The following is a 10,276-nucleotide window of genomic DNA, read 5'->3' on the forward strand; positions in this document are numbered from 1 at the left end:
CATGGCTCTGGAGACAGAGGAAGCAGATACAGCCGGGACTAGGTCAACTCCAAATCTTCCCAGGGTGTCCAACCAACGTACATTTTTTGTCACTTCAGATAAAGGCGTCTGCTAAATGCCAAAAATGTCATGTAAATGTGAAACAAGACCTTTTAGAAAAATCAATTTGGAGATCTTTACGATATTCATTACATCAATATCTATCCATTTACTTTACACCGCGTTCCAAATTATTATGCAAATGGCATTTAAGTGTCATAAACATTAAATTCTTTGTTTTTCAATTAAACTCATGGATGGTATTGTGTCTCAGGGCTCTTTGGATCATTGAAATCAATCTCAGACACCTTTGATAATTAGTTTGCCAGGTGAGCCCGATCAAAGGAAAACTACTTAAGGAGGACGTTCCACATTATTAAGCAGGCCACAGGTTTCAAGCAATATGGGAAAGAAAAAGGATCTCTCTGCTGCCGAAAAGCGTCGAATAGTGCAATACCTTGGACAAGGTATGAAAACATTAGATATTTCACGAAAACTTAAGCGTGATCATCGTACTGTGAAGAGATTTGTGGCTGAATCAGAGCACAGACGGGTTCGTGCAGATAAAGGCATAAAGAGGAAGGTTTCTGCCAGACAAATTCATCGGATTAGAAGAGAAGCCGCTAAAATGGCATTACAAAGCAGCAAACAGGTATTTGAAGCCGCTGGTGCCTCTGGAGTCCCGCGAACCTCAAGGTGTAGGATCCTCCATAGGTTTGCAGTTGTGCGTAAACCTACTATTCGGCCACCCCTAACCAAGCAGAAACCCCCCCACCCCCTCACAAGCAGAAACGGTTGCAGTGGGCTCAGAAATACATGAAGACTAATTTCCAAACAGTCTTGTTTACTGATGAGTGCCGTGCAACCCTGGATGGTCCAGATGGATGGAGTAGTGGATGGTTGGTGGATGGCCACCATGTCCCAACAAGGCTGCGACGTCAGCAAGGAGGTGGTGGAGTCATGTTTTGGGCCGTAATCATGGGGAGAGAGCTGGTAGGCCCTTTTAAGGTCCCTGAAGGTGTGAAAATGACCTCGGCAAAGTACGGTATGTAGAGTTTCTGACTGTCCACCTTCTTCCGTGGTACAAAAAGAAGAACCGTGCCTTCCGTAGCAAAATCATCTCATCTCATGCTGCAAAGAATACCTCTGTGTCATTGGCTGCTATAGGCATAAAAGGAGAGAAACTCATGGTGTGGCCCCCATCTTCCCCTGACCTCAACCCTATTGAGAACCTTTGGAGCATCCTCAAGCAAAATATCTATGAGGGTGGGAGGCAGTTCACATCAAAACAGCAGCTCTGGGAGGATATTCTGGCTTCAAGCAGAAACTGTCCAAAAACTCACAAGTTCAATGGATGCAAGAATTGTGAAGGTGATATCAAAGAAGGGGTCCTATGTTAACATGTAACTTGGCCTGTTAAGATGTTTTTGTTTGAAATAGCTTTTGATTTCAGTAGATATGACCTCCTAATATGACCTCCTAACCCTAAATTCATAAAATTACAATTTTTAGTTCTTTACAACCTATACAATGTTTTGAAACTCTGTTCTGCATAATCATTTGGAACAGTGCATTTTGAGTTTTTAATTTAAAAAAAAAATACTGTTATCATTGGGAGGTTTGTTCAATAGAATTTGAATTACGGTATACTCTAACGGTTGATGACTTGAAAATACTGATTGTCATTTGCATCGACTATTTAGGAAAATCAGAGAAAAATATCATTTGCATAATAATTTGGGGTGTATATATATATATTATTATTATTATGTTTTTATTTTTTTATTATTTGCATAGAAGATGAAAAACATAGAGATTATAAAAGTCAGAAGTTGGTCATAACCTACCTTGTTTTAGATGAGATTGTGTTATTACTGGATCTGGCATCTACCAACGTACTACCAGCTGTAGTGAGGGAGGCAGCTATATACTCCTATTGTGTAGGTAAAAACACTTTCACTTTCAACAGGATCACATGTAGACATGATGGTGTGACTACATCCTACTGTGCAATGTTGCATTGGAACATTGCCCCAATTATTTCTGTGGTATTTCTGATGTTTGGATTTCAACATTGCTGCAACATACCATTTACCATTACGACCGATACAGTATACAACCAAAAATGAAGGTGATGTTATATTTTAATCTAGACCGTGCTCGTCTCCACAGTGGTGTTTATGTTACGGTACATGTGGGAAAACTAGGGTTAGGGTTCGGTGCTTGGGTGCTACGGTTAGGGTTAGGGGTACGGTTATGGTTAGGGTCAGTGTTAGGGTTAGGGTTAGGGTTAGGGTTAGGGTTAGGGTTAGACATGCCAGCACCCAAGTCGCCATAGCACCTAACCCTAACCCTAGTTTTCCCACATGTACCGTATTCCCACATGTACCGTAACATATAGAGAGATACACAGACCAGGCCCTCTCTATCACAGCCTACAGGAGTCTGAATGATCCTTTGGGACATGTGTGATGTACTGTAGTAACACTAATAGTTACCTTTTACCACATAGTTTCACTTAGATTAGCATTGTGGCTGATACCGTAGTTTGTGTCATTGCTGAATGGGATCTAAACACATACTACCAGCTGTTATGGTGAGTGTTGGAAAAAGGAGGTGAGGCCTACTGATCTGTATGTTAGTTTTACTGATCTGTGTGTTAGTTTTACTGATCTGTGTGTTAGTTTTACTGATCTGTGTGTTAGGCCTTCTGGTCTGTGTGTTAGTTCTACTGGTCTGTGTGTTAGTTCTACTGGTCTGTGTGTGAGTCTTTCGGAGCTCATATCTCGTATGGAGCTCCAGAAAGAACGAGGCAGAAGTTCTTTGGAAAGTTCCTCATTGGAAAGTACATTCAAGCTCAAGGTCATGTGGTTTTAGAGTGATGATAAGATGCGGTGGACCAAATTAGTAGGCAAGACTGGAAAGTCCCTTAGAATTGGTGCATAAGGTGCCCTGAATTACCATTATCTGTAAAAACAGGCTCCCTTTGACAACCCAATCGTTGGTCTCCATCTCATCTCGACAGAACCTTAAGTTCTTTTCGAGCATAGCTGCGCTAAATTGCTAATAGGTCATTTATTTGATTTGTATACTTTGAAGTTTAAAGTAAATAACGAGAAGGAATCTCTTCAAAGATATCTTCTTGATAGTCAACAGTGGAGACCAAGCAACTGTGTGTCCTTCTACGATTCTAATCCTCTTACTAACCTTTCTAATCTTTTTCCATCCCTACCTGCCCCCTTTTCTTCCAAACCTTTCCAACAACAAACATACAGATTCATCCTGGGCCAGGTTTCCCCAGCTGGCTTGGCGATCATGTCTGGAATCCATACTCTGCAGTCTCTCAGCTGCCATTGGAAACAAAGGCGGCCTGTGCTCTGGTGTGTTGCTGTTGGCTGGGCCTGCCCTGGGCCCTGGGTTAGTCTAGTCTCCTCTGGTTTCACCTGGCTGGCCTCATTGGAAGGCTACTGGGACACTAAGAACCTGCCCAGAGACAACCCCCTAACCCTAGGCCCTACTCCCCAGCCTTAGCCCCCTACTCCCTAGGTCCCTACTCCCTAACCCTAGGCCCTACTCCCTAGCCATAGCCCCCTACTCCCTAGGTCCCTACTCCCTAACCCTAGGCCCTACTCCCTAACCCTAGGCCCTCCTCCCTAGCCATAACCCCCTACTCCCTAGGTCCCTACTCCCTAACCCTAGGCCCTACTCCCTAGCCATAGCCCCCTACTCCCTAGGTCCCTACTCCCTAACCCTAGGCCCTACTCCCTAGCCATAACCCCCTACTCCCTAACCCTAGGCCCTACTCCCTCGGTCCCTAGTCCCTAAACCTAGCCCTAACTCTAGGCCCTACTCCCTAAACCTAACCCCTACTCCCTTGGTCCCTACTCCCTAAACCTAACCCCTACTCCCTTGGTCCCTACTCCCTAAACCTAACCCCTACTCCCTTGGTCCCTACTCCCTAACCCTCGGTCCCTAGTCCCTAAACCTAGCCCTAACCCTAGGCCCTACTCCCTAAACCTAACCCCTACTCCCTAACCCACGGCCCTACTCCCTAGCCTCTATCCCTAGCCCCTACTCCCTACTGTAGGTCCCTACTCCCTAGCCCAGGGGTATGTGGCTCTTTGCCTGTCTCTGTGCGGCTCTTTAATCCATTCATTCATTAAAAGTGCGTGGCTCGCTCTCTGTGTCTCAATAGGCGTCGCTTTGGTATGACAATTCATGGCACTCGCCATACCTGGCTTAACATTTTTTAAAATCTGAATCACGTTTAGTCATTTTGGTGATTTTATCCACTACACACAACTATAACTCAAACCCTCCCGGCTCCATCTCACCCCACCAGCCAGGCGATATAGTGGAGCACAGGGTTGCCAGACGGGATTGACAATTTCCAGCCCAACCAGTCTAAAAGCTGCCGAATCCACCCGTCCAGAGTGACCAAAAGTAGGCCAATCTGGCAACACTGGAGCGGGACATCGGTTCCTCAATAAACAAGCCATGAGTAACGTTAATGTTAAAACCTTGTCCACGATTCTCGTTCCTTCAGGTGTGTTAAAAAACTGTATAAATTCCATTTACATAATGTTGGTTCAAATGTAACATATTAATGAACAAGTTCATGTCATGTTCTGTCAGTACAAACATGTTCTAATGTTATTTTAGTGAGTTCGCTAGTTAGCGAACATTAAAGATTACAACAGCTAGTTTACGTATGTCAACCATGTTTCTATTCTCAATAATTTCAGTAATAATTGTACCAAATTGGGGCCAGTAACACTGACTTGTGTGTGAGTAAGTTATATGTGTGTGCAAGCATGTTTTTGATATTATCAATCGTCTCACTTTTACTAGGTGAGCTGGTAAAACAAATATACCAGGGGGAAAAAGGAAAATGGACATAAAGAGCTCTTTTGGTCAAAGGGCAGCAGAGACAAGTACAGGGACACAGGTGAGGACTAAATCTAGTGTTTTAACAGTGCAGTTAATTTAGAGTTGAAAATAGCTAAATCTGTTATGTTTTGTTTCTAAGGAGATTGAACCAGTCTGCCTGCTAGGAAAGATGTAGGCTACTAGCTGCATACTGTAGTTGTCTCCTTTATTAATTACCTTAATGTCACATAAGTAAATTGTATAGAAACAACTCACCAAACGTAAATTGACTATTGCACAACTGTTTAAAAAAAAAAAAAATCCACCGAGGGGGGGAACCCCCCTTCAACCCCCCCACTCAGACCTTGCCATACCTTGGCTTTTGCTGAAATGACACCACTGGTCTCATAGCCTATTGGAAATGTATTGCGTGTGTGTGTGTGTGTGTGTGTGTGTGAATGAGCGCTTTTGTGAGCCCGCATGTTTGATGTGGCTCTTTCTGGTACCCCAACAATTTTTTGTGGCTCTTAGTCTCCGACTGGTTGGCCACCCCTGCCCTAGCCCAAGGTCCCTACTCTCTAACCCTAGCCCCTACTCCCTAGGTCCCTACTCCCACTCCCTAGCCCTAGATCCTGAACCCACAAGCCCAGTTCCACACCCGGCCTAGCCTCTACTCCTAAATCCCTAGACCCTTAACCCCTAGCCCCCTAGTTCCAAGATCTGAAAGGAATGCAGAAGCACATCCAAACAAGATGATTGAAGCTCCACTTTCGGTAGAGTTCTCACCATTCATCTTTCAGCTCTCTACAAAGGTCTATACTAGGGCAAAGGGGCCAGGAGTCTCTTCCTGGACTGGATGTAAGGCTGGACCAAGCTCCTCCATCCTTAGGGGCAAGTATGAATTAGACTTTAGCTCGCATTAAGCATAGAGTAAGTTCTGACCTAGGACCAGGTTCCCCCGTGTCCATTTATTCTCATTCATGATGGTTGTTCTGTCCTCGATCAGCGCCACTATTTGGGGAATATGGGCCCTGGGTCGTACACATAAGTCCTATACTTTAGAGCATGTCAAAGCGTGTTTGATTTAGATGCATTTTGGACTGTTCTTTTGGTTCCAGTACCAGGCAAACTATCAAGAACAGCACCGATCCAATTCTTGACATTGTTTGACTTATCTATTTGACCCGGGGCCGGCGTCAAAGCTGCTAAGCTGCTAAATCACCTAAATGTTTGAGCAGGGTCATTTCTCAACAGTGTCAACGTCAACAGGGGAAATAGATAAACTGAGTCAAGTAAATACATTCCATTTCCATTATGCTTCTTCCCCAGAATAACTATCTTTTGCTCTGACGGTCATTCATATGTACTTTTCAGGAAACAGCTTCCAGTAATTATTTATGATGCAATCACCTGAGAATTTAATATGGGAAATAGTTGGGATTTTTGCCGGGGCTAGGTCAACATAGCATGGTTATTGTTGGACCCTCAGTCCTTCATCAGATGAAGGGAGTGCGGTTAGGGGAGAGGGAGTTCAGGGTCTGAAGTATCTTATCGCTTGCCAGTGGACGGAATCCAAAGGCTGTGAAATCAGAAAAGAAAGTTGTTCATATTAATGTTGGAGTTCTAGGTATGTAGTAAAAATGGTTCATGTTCCAGCCAGCAACACATACACACACACACACAAACACACACACACACACACACACACACACACACTCTCTCTCTCCCGTCTCTTTCTCACTCACTCACTCACTTACTTACACACACACACTCTCTCTCTCTCTCTCACTCACACACACACACACACAAAAACACTCTCTCTCTCCCGTCTCTCTCTCACTCACTCACTCACTTACACGCGCGCACACACACACACACACATTCTCTCTCTCCCGTCTCTCTCTCTCACTCACTCACTCACTCACACATGTGCACACACACACACACACACACACACACACACACACACACTGCTGACAGGTACCATGTGATCGCGGCAATCAAACTGTCTTTTTTTCTGCCTTGAGTCCAGTATGATGTGGGTGTTTAGACTACAGGGGCCCATGCAGGACAACATGGACATTGATCAAAGCAGAAACCTCATCACTACCATCCACCATTCACCAGGGAGGTTATGAGGTTTGGGGAGAATTAAACCAAGCTTGCCTTCCCTTCCAAAACCCCAAATAGGAGTTGTCTGAAAGTCAAACCGTACCCTGGCTCTGACTCTGTCTGGGCTGTACAAACAAAGCCAAATGTTTGTCCGAAACCAAATGGATGTCTGACATGCCCCTCCCCGTTAGTTTGATGCCATTCACATGACTCCAATACATGCACAATCGCACATTGTGTGAGTGTGTGTGTGTGTGTGAGTGTGTGTGTGTGTGTGTGTGTGTGTGTGTGTGTGTGTGTGTGTGTGTGTGTCTGTGTGTGTGTCTGTCAGTGTGTGCGTGTTAGGTTTTTGGAGGTCTGGACTGGTTTGACAGATGTTTAACAACAAATGTTGCTACAGCAGCTGGAGAAAACAGTGACTGCATAATTAACATGTTTATGATTAAAATAGTCCATTCACATTATTATTATTATTATTATTATTATTACATTAATAAAATAGTCCATTACTGCATTATTATTATTATTATTACATTATTAAAATAGTACATTTCTGTATTATTATGCTCACAAGCACAGTATAAGCAAGAAGAGATGCCATATTGCACTGTTGTGATCACAATGCACATATGGCATGGACTGTTCCGAGGTCTACATCACCATAACATATCACATGTCTTTGTTTTGCGTATAGAGTTACTAAAGCTTTCCTTCCTCAAACCATCTTGGTTGGCAGCAGCACAAAAGCAACATAACGCAAACCTGCCCCTGTAATGGACACCGTAAGATCGTCAGATGAATCTACTCTACACTGAGCCCACCAGGGGAGGCCGGCGGAGGTAGACATCAGAGGACAGGCTCAATGTAATGCATGGAAAGAGGATTGGTATCAAAGGTGTTTTATTCCATTCCATGTATTACAATGAGCTCATCCTCCGATTTCTACCTCTGCCAGCCTCCCCTGCGCTACACTGAGCCAACACCCTGTCCTGAGCAGAGGGCTGACTTCCTGTAACAGCGGAACCCACTGGGTGGGTTCTGGTTGGTTCTGAGGAGAAGCTCGGGCTCAGTGTTCTGTTTGATGGTCTCCCTGCTGTTACCACATAGGCGTACAACATACACAACCACCTCCAAACATGTGTGTCTGATTTGAAGTCCCTCATTGTGGGCTGTGGTGTGTGTGTGTGTGTTTATGTTTGTGTGTGTGTGTGTGTGTGTGGATTACATGAGACTCGAGAAGCTGCTCTCAAAGCTCTACTCAACTTTAGATATACCAGCTATTTATGTATTAAACGTGTGCATGCATGCGTGCGTCGATGGAGAGAGAGCAAGAAATGAACAAAGAAAGATGACAATTTCAACAAACGGAACTTTATTAGAACAGAAAGATACTGTAACCCAACACAAAGATGCAATCAAAGCAGTTTTATAATGTGTATTTAATAATACATTGTGAAAGCATACTTTCTATTATTACATTACTATATAGTATACAGGCAAGGTTTACATAAACTCAGGTTAATTAGTACTTTGATAAACACAATCGTCTACTTCAAGGCAGAGTTGTCAAACGATTAGCATAAACGCCTGGATTGCAGTCAACTGCTGTTTTAAAACAAACAACACTATATATTAACCTTTTGTTGATCCCTCTAATCTGAGGGATAATCTAAGCCATCACACCGACACAAACATCGCTTTTAATACATAGAAACCTTCCCTGAAAGCAAAAGCAAAGTCCAAAAAGTTAGGAGAACCATACAGTTTAAAACTCCTTCACCACACACACACATACTCACACTCACACTCACTCAGCTTATAGAATAGCCTCATAATATAAGACAACATCATTCAATCAAAAACCAACCAAGCCTTAAAACCCTAACAAAACCACTTTCCTAGAAAAGGGAAATGAAAAAGATTGATATGTGAAATGTAACTAACATAACGTTTCTGTTCCGGATGGTTCCAGGTGTCCATCATGTCATTCCAGTTCCATTGAAGCGAGGCTAACGAGTTTAGGCCGAGGTCACGCTTCTCTTTGATCTTAAGGAGACCAGACAGGAGAGCTGACCTCTCGTCTCTGATCTGTGGCCAATCAGAGCACAGCTAGCCTCTTGTCTTTGACCAATCATAGCAGAGCTAGCCTCTCATTTCTGACCAATCAAGAGCACAGCTAACCTCTCATCTCTGACCAATCAGAGCACTGCTAGGCTCTCGTCTCTGACCAATCAGAGCAGAGCTAGCCTCTGGTCTCTGACCCATGGCGATGGTTCTCAGGGGAGTAGGGATTTTAAAGATTGAAGGATATTCATAGACATTTAAATTGATGACATTCAAACAATCAAAATGTTAAATATCATAAACAATCAAAATTAGACACTGTGACCCAAAATGAGGGTTCTCCTCTTTCTATTCCTCCTTCTCCCTCTCTCTTCTCCTCCTCCTCCTCCTCCTCCTCCTTCTCTCTCTCTCTCTCTCTCTCTCTCTCTCTCTCTCTCTCTCCTCCTCTTCCCTCACTTGTTTTCTCTTCTCTAATAATAAGAATCTTAACTAGGGATGGGAAATGATAAGATGTTAATGATACCGATTCCATTATCGATTCTGCTTATCGGTTCGATTCCCTTATTGATTCCTGATCAATTATCATTTAGCTGGCAACCAATAATTTTACGTTATCATTACATTATACGTAACATTATACGTAACATTAACGTAAGCTAAACGATAGCTTTAGTGATGTTGACAAGTAGATTCTCATTAACGAACGTTGCCATTATCATCTTTTAAAACTAATTCAAATGAACGTTAATTCATCCCATGTATAAACATGATTATTACCTGTTTTGTTACACGTAGATGCGTGTTGAATAATTCTAGAGTACCAATCAAGCCACAACCATAACATTTTGCAATGACTTGCTCCGACATTTTTAGATTGGAATGTTCGGACACTCGAACAATTTGCCTTGATTCCAATCCCTAATCTTAACCAATCATCTCTCTCTCTACTCCTCTTCCCTTTGCTGGGAATGAGGACTTTGAAGGAGTGGGTTGTGGGGTTGTGTGGGTATATGTGGAGGGTTGGAGGGAGTATCTGTGGAGGGTTGTGGGGGTATATGTGAAGGGTCTCAAGGGTCAGGAGCAGGGGGTGTCCAGGGTCAGGAGCAGTAGGGGGTGTCCAGGTCAGGGGCAGTAGGGGGTGTCCAGGGTCAGGTCAGGGGGTGTCCAGGGTCAGATCAGGGGGTGTCCAGGG

The sequence above is a fragment of the Nansenia antarctica genome (assembly GCF_963989245.1).
Source record: "Nansenia antarctica genome assembly, chromosome: 15".
NCBI classification, from domain to species: Eukaryota; Metazoa; Chordata; class Actinopteri; order Argentiniformes; family Microstomatidae; genus Nansenia; species Nansenia antarctica.